Source organism: Triturus cristatus, chromosome 9, assembly GCF_964204655.1.
Source record: "Triturus cristatus chromosome 9, aTriCri1.1, whole genome shotgun sequence".
NCBI lineage: Eukaryota > Metazoa > Chordata > Amphibia > Caudata > Salamandridae > Triturus > Triturus cristatus.
In genome coordinates this window covers 199,392,519-199,404,564 of record NC_140592.1, presented here as the reverse complement: position 1 = coordinate 199,404,564, position 12,046 = coordinate 199,392,519, and positions in this window count along the sequence as shown.

Here is a 12,046-nt window from a genome sequence, read left to right as displayed (position 1 = left end):
CCCTGAAACTAGATTTTGAAGCACGCACTTCCTCGCATGGTTTACCGCGCCCATACCAACATAAGGCAATCACTCCACACTGGTTCCCTGTGAGAAAATCAGAACCCTGACGCGGCACCCCCGCGTTGCCAGGGCGACCCCAGACACGCTCTCTCTCTCTGAAACTTCACCCAGCTCACACGTGACACCACCCTCTTGGGAGTGTAAAGCCCCCCTTTACCTTATTTTGGGCATGCACTGCCCTATGAGCAACACCATTGGTCCCGCGCTTCAGCCATTACTAAACCAGGCACCGCGCCGCACGCATCCTTCCCGCGTCCGCTTGGGACACCGGAAACCACACACCAGGAGCCACTCTTCAGGCTCAATCACTCAGCGCTGTTTCTAATTAAGCCACGAGCGCACTATAAAAACACCGACCCCACGGCCTCATTCTAACATTCGGGAGGACCGGGAGCAGCAACATAGGACGATCGTGGGATTCTTTTCCTCAGACCGTAAGAGTATGAATGCAGTGAATGTTGGAACTGGACCCTTCCGGTTCGTTACGGTGTGAATGAGCGTGTTCTACACATGTATGTGGAAAATCATCTCCCACACATTGTTTGATGGAAACTTTGGTTTACCTTCTTTCCCTCCAGAATGAACAGGAGTTTCCCCTCCCCTCCCCCCATGTGGCAAGTAGTTGTCTCAACTAGGGTAAGACCCATGAGAGCTATCACGCTCTCATCACTCTCGATCTGTTTGTGTACACACATAGAGTGGCACAAGTCACGTGAATAGTCACTCACCTTAAGGAACTTACGCATGCGCTGTTTCTTTTTTATTGTGTCTCGCATTTAATGTTTTTCTGACCCAGTTCTACAGGTTTATATATATATATGTTTGTTCACTTTTATATCTCCCTTTAGGCTTGACGTTTGGAAGCCATTTAGGAAGCAGAGTGCGGTCTTTGCCACACCCGCACAGTGGTACTTTCTTGGTACTTGTTGGTAAGAACGGAGCCCCTAGTTTAAACTTAGGTCCTGAGGAATGCCCTGGACCCGCTCGGGCCTACATGGCAGAAACATGTTGACCATTCACGAGACGGTTAGGGGACACTAAACACCCCACTCACCATCCTTTGTTTTTAGTATCATATAGTTGTTGGCCACATAAAAACTTACTTTCTGGTAACTATAATGATTTTTAACTTCACTTTCCATTTCACAGGCCCCCACTCCTTAGTTTAGAAGTGCATCCCTGTCTCCAGGTGTATGCCCGCCCTCTATCAAATGAAGGTTTTAGAGGGCGAGGACTGGCCGATGATGAAGCATGACACCAGGTGGTGTGTGAGACCAGTCTGTTACTTTTTGTGAGATGTCCCCACTCACAATGGTTTTATAACTGTAGCAGGGTCACACCTCACTAGGAGCAGATTTTCTGTAGTAAACATTTAGCAATGGAGGCCGCTAGCTCCTAGAACCCCACGCCTCCTGTTCCCTCCTCCACACATTGTGGAGTCCTTTTGTGATTACATTCAGACCAACAAAACATGTGGACAAGTTCAAAATTAGATCTGAGTTGGCAAAATTCTTTAGAGAAATACGTGTGAAAGTATTTTTTTCAAAATACCCACATCATGGAGTCAGATGATGGATATACCAATCTCAAGAAAAAAACTAAATTTACCCCCCTTATGCGATACCACCTAAAATATGGGCCTTTGAAGAAGTGGTGATTAAAGAGATGGAAGAAATCAATCCCAGAAGAGATGGCTATCAGATGCCTATCAGAACCTCACCAGAGACAGGAGGAATGCTTTGGAGTCACTAAGCAAAAACAGACACCGTATCATAAAACCTGCTGATTAATGAGGTGCAATCGTCATCCAGACTAAAGAGGAATACAGAGAGGCATGCTTCATCCTACTACAGGATGCACACAACTATGGGGTACTTCAAGCAGACCATACTAACCGCCTACAAGATACCATCCAAAGCTTTTTGGAAGAAGCTCTGGAAAGTGACTGGATCACTAAGGAAGAACAGGAGATCCTTGCCATGACAGCACTACACTAGCCACACTTCTATACCATTTGAAAGATACACAAAGGAAGGACACCACGACCTGGTAGATCCATTGTATCAGTTATTGAAACTATTCTGGAACCCTTATCCCAGTATATGGATTTATTATTATGCCATATAGTTACTGAGACCAAATCTTAAATCAAGGACACTAAGCATCTTCTGACCCTCTTGAAGGACATTGAATATGATCCCACCACTGAGAAAATGTTGTGTTTAGACATGGAGGCCCACAAGAAGAGAGCCTGCAGGTCACAACTGACCTCCTCCTGTCTCAAGATTGGGACTGGCCAGCCCCCATCCAATGGATTACACGACTGGCCAAATTGGCTCTGACGGAAATCTTTTTTGCTTTTGAATACCGCATCGAACTACAACACCATGGGACTTCTATGGACAGTACTTTTGAGTCAAGCATTGCTTGTCTGTATGTACGGTGGTTCAAAAAAGACAATATCTGGGCAAATAACTCCTACAACAATAGGAACCACATCTGGTGACATAAGATCGGGGATGTGCTAGTGATCTGGCATCGTGGCGACACCACATTCTTCCATGGCTCAATAATGGGAATCCATCCCTAAGGTTCACCATGACGCAGACAGACACACCATGTCCTGCCTTGACATCACCATTACCGCCAGCACTGGTAAACTCACCATATCACTGTACATAAAACCAAGTGACCGGAACAGCCTCTTCCACTTCAACAGCACTCATCTAAGGGCCTTGGGGAAGAACTTACAAGTAGGCCAGTTCTTAAGAATAAGGAGGAACTGCTCTAACATACAGGATTACAAGAAAGAAGGTAAAAAACATTAGTAAGGTGCTAGAGCTACTAGAGGAGCGTGAGCCCCAAGAAACCTCAGGTTTTTGTGCAAGATAGTTTGGGGTGTTGAAGTATAAAGCTTTATGCGTCTTCAGGCAATTTTCAGATGAATCCTTGCTTCATATGAGAGCCATTTAAGAGATTTCAACTCATAGCCTGATGCAATTTTATCGTTTGGAGCCCTTAATGACCCTTGCAGCAGAGTTGAGAGAAGCTCTAAGTCTTCGCCCTAGGGAGGCCGCAGATGGCAGCACTACCATAATCCAGTTTAGAAATCACTAGGGTCTGCAACACATTTTTGAAGTTGTTATGGGGTAGGAACCGTTTTATTTTCCTCAAGACTCTCAATGGAGGCGCACACCATTGGTGAGAGCACTGATGTGTTTTTGCATGTTCAGATGTTTGTCTAGCAATATTCCCAAAGAGCTTGCGGAATCAATGATGTTTAGAGTGGAGTCGAGAGCAGTGAGTTGATGCATCCATTCTTCGATGTCTGGGGAGTGATTGGCTGGGGCGATAAGGAAAAATTCTGTTTTCTGGGCGTTTAGTTCCAAGTGATTGAGAGTCAACCAGCTCAGTGATTCCTAGTGATTGAGAGTAAACCAGCTTAGTGTTTCCTGAAGAGTTGAGTTGAGGGACCTTATGTCCTCGGGGAGGAGACTCTCATGTACAATTGGGTGTCATCAGCATACATGTGGTAATGAATGTTGGACAATTTCAAGAGTTCAGTTAGAGGCTCCATGAACAAGTTGAAAAGGGTGGGTTAGAGCGTGTACCCCTGTAGGACCCCCAGAGGTAGCAGAACGGGATTTGACAGAGCCTGATTCACCTTAGGTCTTTGTATTCTGTTGTGAAGGAATGAGGAGAACTAATTTAGGACAGACCCTGATAGCCCTATCCTGTGCTTCAGTAGCTTAAAGAAGGGTATCATGTTTCACCGTATCAAAAGCTGAAGATAGGTCAAGGAGGATCAGAAAGCATGAATCATTTGAGTCTAGCATTTGCAGAGCATAATCAATAATGTAAGTGCGGATTCCATGCTATGCCCCTGACAGAAACCTGATTGGAATTGGTCCAGCAAGCTGAATTGTTCAATGTGGCTACATAGCTGGGAGTGTACACATTTCTCTAAGAGCTTAGCCAGAGCAGGAATGTTGGAATTTGGGCGGAAATTGTGAGGGTTAGTGTGATCTGCCATTGTTTTTTTAAGGATGGGGTGACATGCCCGGATTTAGGTAAATCTGGAATCGTACCGTGAAGCAGAGAGGCGTTAATTATCCTAGCCCAAAGAGGGAGTAAGGATGATCTGATTTCTTTGAGGAGGTTCGATGGCAAGGGATCGCTGAAATGGTTGGATAGTTTCAGAGAGGTCAGAGTTTTGCGAATGGTGCTTTAGTCCAAGGTTTGGAAAATGCTCCAAACAGCATTGTTTTTGGGGGTGAGAACCCGAATGGTGGGGGGGCATCACAAATCCAAAGGTCGAATATAGGACAGGGAGGTTCTCCAAAGCTACCCTTAGATCCAGTGCAATCTTTGTTGTCTTTTCCTGGAAGAAGGTGGCAAATTCCTCATAGTTTCCCTGCGCTCATTGATCCATTGGTTGAGGATTGGGTTGGCTGTTAGATTGAAGCTTGATGAGTTCAAACAGTTACTTTGGCCAGTTCTTTGCTTCCTCCTGTTACTTTCTTAAATAACTGACTTTAGAGCATTTGATTCTTTTGATGTACTGATTTCTTAGTGATCTCAGCTGAGTGAGGTGGTCAAGAGAGAGAGAGGATCTCCATAAATGTTCCGCCAGTCTAAGATTTCTTCTTTCAGTATTTAAGCTACCATTATACCAGGGTATGTCGATTTTGGAAGGCATTCGTTTTAGTTGTAGGGGTTCCATTGAGTCTAAGATGTTAGCCATGGAACTATTGTAATGATCTGTGAGGTCTCTGACATCATACATATCCAGGGGTGGGGGCAGTCCTTTGTCGATGCATGAAATCAGATCATATAGCTAATGTTTCTAACATTTCTATGCTAGTGTCTAGGTTTCTTTAGCTGAGATTTATTAAGTCTCACAGAGGGGCAATAGGTTCAAATTGGATAGAGTCTATCTTACCAATGACCAGATCTAAGGTTGCTACCTTGATGTGGGTAGGGCTATCGCAGATTTGAGAGAGGTTGAGGTCATATATGAAAGATTTGAGGCTGTTGACTGTCAAGTCATTCTTATCATTCCAATGGAGGTTAAAGTCTCCAAGGAAGATCTGGGTGCCATATCGGACCACGATCGATGAGATTATTTCAATGACTTGCTCTAGGAAGGAGGGATTGACTCGTGAAGGGTGGTAAAGCATGTGGAATTTACAGGCTTGCCTGTTGTTATATAATACTTTGAAGCACAGGTGTTCGCTAGGCCTGGGCGGTAAATTCCGTACCGCTTGCGGAATTTGGGTAATTTCGAGTTCCGCGGAGAACGCGGAGTTGCCAAAAATTCCGTGATCCACGGCTTCACTGAATTTTTTGCTTGTTCGCACTTTCAAAATGCGTGTTCACGAGATATTTTCCCCTGAGCACACAAACAGCGTTCGCGAACAGGAAAAAAGCATCGCGAACGGGCGGAACAAGCAATTCCACGTGTTTGTGGAACCCTGCGTGCTCGCGGAGCTTGTTTACTATTTTGTGGAGCTTCGCGTAGCTCGACTACGCAAATTCCGCCCACCCTGAGTATTCGCATGATGGCATGGGATCAGCATGCAGTTGTCTAACTGATAGATTTTTACAATGTATACAAGAGATGCTTCCCCCTTGTGCCCCAGATCTGTCAAGCCTGATTATGTCAAAGTTAGGGGTGGGCGGAATTAGCGTAATTGCGTCACGCAAATCTCCGCGAAACGGTAAAAAATCTCCGCGGACACGCCGAAATTCCGCGAACACGCGGAAGTGCTTGTTTGCGATGCTTTTTTCCTGTTCGCAATTGCTGTTTGCGTGCTCGAGGAGAAATATCTCGCGAACATGCATTTTGAGAACGCGAACAAGCAAAAATTTTGCGAAATCGCGGAAAGCAGACTTTTGAGCAATTTCGCGTTCTCCGTGGAATGCGAAATTACGCAAATTCCGCAAATTCCGCGAGCGGAACGGAATTTGCCGCCCAGGCCTAGTCAAAGTTAGGGGGCACTAGTATGTCAATAATGGGTGCAGAGGAGTTGTTGAGCCAGGTTTCATCCAACACTAGAATGTCTGGATCATGAGCCAGGGTGAGGACTACAATGTCAGCAGTGTGTCGTACTGCAGATCTGCAATTGAGAAGCATGCCTTTTAACAGTGATTTGGGATCAGCTGGGTGAGGAGTAGTGGTGGGGACAAGAGTAAGGTTGTTCTTATATAAGGATCTAACTTTAAACGAGGGCTCCCTAAATGGGTCAGAGTGGATTGCTTCAATTAGGCAGAGATTCAATGTGTTAGCAGCATGAGATGGGTCATAAGAGAGAGATTCTGTGTTAACAGCATAAGATTTATCATAAGAGAAAAGAAAGGAGATGATATCCTTCTCTTGAAGTGGGTCTTTGACTCTGTAAGGCCGAGAGGGGTCATTCGGGAGGGGAGAGGTTTCCCAAATGTGGTGTGTGAGGGGCACTAGTGAGGGGGTCACAAAGGGTGAGGGATGCACAAAGAGCCTGGGGCCAGGATCAGACACAAGAGTGTAGTTGAGTTACCCAGACTTCGTGGGTCCACTACATTTCTGATTCTCAGATAGCTCAGTGGTGAGGCGTGAGAGGCTTAGAAAATCAGCCTTGAGCTGGTAAAGGGTAAGTGTGATCTCATCTAGTCTAAATTCAAAGACTGTGCGTGTTCGGAATTCTGATACTTCGGGAAGGGAGCTATGCTGGTGGATGGGATAGAGGAGGAGCGGATAGAAAGCTGTGGGGGGGATGTGGGGATGTGAGGTGAACTATTAGGTGAGAAGATAAGCGCCTGGTTAACCGGAGGAGCAAGGGTCCTCTGATATGTGTTGTTGTCCAGGTTAGGGTGAATAGGGTAAGAGTGTGAGACTGGACTGTCTATGGGGAGAGACCAGGGCATAGTAGGCGTGTCAACCAAAATGTGCCAGGGGGTTGGGGAAGCAGAAGGGGTGATGGTATGTCCTAATGGGTTGCTTGCTACAGACCTAGTTGCTCGGCGAGAGTGGTGAGCATGTGGACTCACTGGGGAATGAGTAGAGAGGAATTCTGGTCCAACTGATGTAGTTACTCCAAGAGAGTGGTGAGCATGCTGACTCACTGGGGAATGAGCGGAGAGGGGTTCTGGTCCAACTGACGAGATCACAGTGTTACTATTCAGTACACAGGACCCATCAGCTGAACATGGAAGGGAAAGGGATGGATCATCTGATATGCTGAGGCCATGGGAGGCCACGATTAGGGGGATCATCGGGGGTAAGGTTAGGTTGCTAGGCAATGAGCTCTTGATGATCGGGAAGGAAAATGGAGTCGAAAATAGCCAGGTTGTGGGCAGATGCTTGAATAAGGATGGTTCCATTGGTATACAGTGAAATGGTTGCTTCCACTTTGAAAGAACTAACTTAGGACAAAATCCTAAACTTACTACCATTTTGGTATTCACAGAAGCCACTTACTCATTTTGGTATTCACAGAAGGCACTTACTCATTTCGGTATTCACAGAAGTTAGGAGTCCTAACTCTAGGACTCCTAAATGCCTTCTGTGAATACCGAAAGTCTTAAAGTTAGGATTTTTCTCAGTTTAGGAGTAGTAAAGTTAGGAGGAGCTTTGGCTACTGCCATTCCTGGTACAGAGTACTGGTAATTTTCTCTGTAAATTTTGAATTTGACCATATAGGCGCCTTTAGGATATTTTGAAGTGTTGCACTATATTCCAAACTGCTCATTAGCTATACAACATTTTAATAACCATGTCCCCACCACACACTCTCAGACAGAATTCTCATAAGACGATTTCATACCTGGGAATATAGGTCTCCACTGTATACCTGTATCTAGTATACTATTACGCTTTGTGGAAATGCCCCCTGTGTAAAAATTTAGGTTTTCTTTAAGTTCTTATTTGTCTTTGTTGGGAAAAAACGCTTGTTCAACTCCTATTTAGGAGCTGAATCAAACATACAAGCCCCATGCACCCCCCCCCACCCCCGGTAAATCACTTATAAAACGGGAAAAAAATGACATACTGGCGGCGCAAGAGGCTTGTATATAAGCCCCTGGTTTGTAAATGGCCACAATCATACACATTTGTCAGTGTTCACAATTTTGAAGCGTCCGAGCAAGCAAAGCCCATCGAGTGCTAAGTTTATATACTGAAAACAATACTCCCGTTTAGAGCCTTGGCACAAATTAAGCAAACAGATATTCAGCCAAGGTGCTTTTCAAGAGTGTTGAAGAGGTGCGCAAATTTAAGAGGAATAATTTGACAACAAGCAATACCAAATTACATTTTTGAAAGCGTGAAATTATTTGGGGAGGTTTTGTTAAGAATTGTGCTTTTAATTTGTGCTTCCAACAACTCATTTCATTTATTTGATTGTTTAGTTTCCAAAGCCTGGTAAGAGTTCATTCTTCAATATAACGTATAAAAGCGCAACTATATCAATAGCATGTTGAGTTAAGTAAATACTATTTTCTCAGTCCTTAATCCACTTAAGTTGTTTTTTCAAATTAATTCGTCTCATGAATTATAGGAGGTAATTAATCATCTGCGTTAGTAATTAACACATTTCTAAATCGTTAACATTGTGCTGCATTGAACCATAACTTAGATCTGTACAGTCCGTATGTCAGATTCGTGTAAATTCAACTATTATAGGAATTACTGTAAAAATAACTGTATCGCAACTGTAGCTCAGTAGCTAAAAATAAAATAATGATTGGGAAATGCTATTTTCATTCAAACGTATTCGTAATGTGGAGAGTAAGGACGTAGTAGTTAAACTATGTTAAAACAGGACGGGAAACGTCTGTCCAGTGTATCCATTGAAAGTAGGCCCAAATGATAAGGGGCAGTTCAATTCCAAGATATTATCCATGAAACAATGAAACCGGAACATTTTCTTTACATTACTCCTCCTTTCATCGGTTCTTTCTGAAAACACTGGACATTTACATCTCTCTACCTTCTGGTGCTGCTGTCCGTCTCTTTGTGTTTGCGTGGTTCGCCCTAAGTTGGCAGGGTATGCCTGGACGTGGGTCCCTTGCTCACTTCACCACTGGATTGAGGGGTGTCACCCTGAACCCGGTCCCAGGGTGCTTGTTTCTGGTCCAGGGTAGAGCTGGCTTGGCAGTTCGGGCTAGACTGTTCCCATGAGGCACAGGGCAAGACTGATTTGCATATGGCTGGGTCTGAACTGGGGTGGCGAAGTGAGCTAAAGAACAATGATGGATTCAACCAAGATCTGTGACTCGGGGTGAGTGTCTGAAAAGTTTCAGCGCAAGTCCATCATCTCCTTGTGTTTGATTTGTCCGTCAGTGACAGCAGTAAAGGAAGGGGGGACACAATAAGGGCTGGAAATACATCTGCAGCATCAATCATAGGCAAATAGTTGGAGCTGTAATCATGCACACCAATATACATGGGTCCTGTACCGACTGGCATTTAGGTTCACTCACCATAACACAATTCCATTTCCTAGGTGGAGTTGTAGCTGGTACTTGTGGATCTCTGCTAGACTAGCCATTGATTCAGGAACAGCTGGTTGAAGAAATGCTTCCTGTGATTAATCTATACAACACCACACCCCCACCAAAAGCACCCGGCATCTCAAGCAGCAACTCGAGGTTTGGCCACTGCGTACCACTCTTCTCAAGCATCCACAAATGGGGAGACACTAGATAGACCACATGAAGATGCACAATTGGTCAAAAGAGAACTTGATACACACAAGGGGGCATATTTATAATAACTGACGCATCCCTGCATATCAGCAGGGATGCGCCAGTTATTTTGCGCCCCAGCTCCGCCATCATGGATGCGCCGCATTTATAATGCGGCGCAACATGGGGCAAAAATGGCACAGATGTGTCACGCATCTGTGCTGTAAAAGTGGAGCATTGCTGGAGTTGGGTCGCAAGCGCGACGCAGCTCCAGCAATGCTCTGGGGGGCCCTATCTGCACAATGCTGCGTCAATCCTTACGCCTGCTTCAAGCAGGCGCAGGGTTTTGACGCAGCATGGGCTCAAAAGTGACAGAGTGAAATCTTGTAGATTTCACTCAGCCACTTTTAGGAGGCGTTCCTGCGCCGGAACGCCCCCACCTGCCCTGGAACGCCTACATGTGGCGCAGGGCTTTACAACGTGACGCATCTCCCAGATGCGTCACGTTGTAAATACCCCGCACCATGGCGCAGGATTTGTGCCGCTGACGCAACGGCGGGGTAAATGAGGCGCAAGTCAAACATAAATCTGCCCCAAGATGTGGCCCCACCATTCTTTTCAATTTACTGTGAAAAGTGTTCATGTGTGCAGGGCCTGGTGTTGTGGGCACGCTACGGATATCTGTTTAACAGCATTTTGATTTAATCAGCTGAAGCTCCTCAGCCCATTTAGACCCCCTGTTGATTTGTCCTACATTTACAAGCATTCTGTTGTGTGTAAACCACAGATGGTGTAGTTCCACAATTTTATTCATTTTTGTGAGTTTATTTTTGCTTTCCTGTGGTTCATGGCAATATGGTGTACTCATGTATATTAATACAGTTTTTTCGCACATACTGTACATTTTCAGAGATTCCATGTTGCTCTCATGACACCCGTGGATCCTGAATGGAGCTCGGATTTTATTAATGATTTTCATTAACATTTGAGCAATGGATGTGGATGGCACTATGAGTGCTACAGTCCACTAGTAACCTTTAACTTACTGTTCCTGGGTGCACTTTGCACTATATAATTAGTACTGATAGATAAGTTAAATATGGCCATCAGCGGTATGCTAATTTAATCATGTTGAAAGGGGGAAAGAGTTGAAGGGTAATATCTAGGGGTACACCATGAACTTTGTAAAACTAGAGTAAAGTTTAATTAACAAAATGACACCCAAAGGACAACAAGTCTGTAAGGAAAAGAGATATTTGATTTTTTTAAAGATTGAAGAGAAAATATCACTAGAAGGGAGAAAGTGCCAATGGTAGTCAACTTAGGTGTTGATAGATTTGGGGGTCTCTAGTTGACATGGGTAGGTACCTGTGACAAATAGGGACCCTTATGTCTAGTCAGGGTAGGGGGGTACACTCCTGAAATAACCCCTGCTCACCCCCTAGGTAGCTTGGCACAAGCAGCCAGGCTTATCTCAGAGGCAGTGTCTAAAGCATTTGTGAACACATACAGTAACCAAGTGACAACACTACAGATGTACACCACATAAGTTTTGTATAAAAAATAAGTATTCTTTATATAGATTTAACACAAGACCATAAATGACAAAAATCCACAATACTGTTACTTTAAAATGGTAGAATTTAGCTTATTTCTCTTGAGATGGTAAATGCGACACTAAGAGTTCAATGTGCCTTAAGATTAGGGGTGGGCGGAATTTGCGAAATTCACTTTCGCAAACTATCGCGAAAATATAAAAAATCTCCGCAAACACGTGGAAATATCGCGAAGACGTGGAAGTTTTTTCCTGCCCGTTCGCGGTATTTTCTGCGTGATCGCGGCTCGCCAACTTACCCATGTGGTTGCTCATGGGCGTGAGATCTCAATCATCTCATACTCTCGCAGTGCATGATCGCGAGAAGAAAGACGTGATCGCGCGACGAATGACGTGATCGCGTGACAAATGACGTTAATGCGGGCGCGAACTGTCGCGAGACAGCGCAAATGGCTACCAACAATCCAACATCTCGTGGACAACGCGACCGGATCGGGAAAACTTGTCGGCGAACGCGGGGATTCAGGTAAGGCGATCGCGCGCACGTGAGAATGTATTTTTTTAGAGCGCAATTTTTACATTTTCGCGCTCTCTGCGGAAACGCGAAAATGTCAAATGATCGCAATTTCTGCGAGCGGAACGGAATTTTAGCCCAGGCCTACTTAAGATGCGACACGCAGGGCAACGAAAGTGTTGAAGATCCGGTGCAAATAAACAAAGATGGTGCTTTCTTCTTGATGCGACACGCTTCCCGGTGATGCG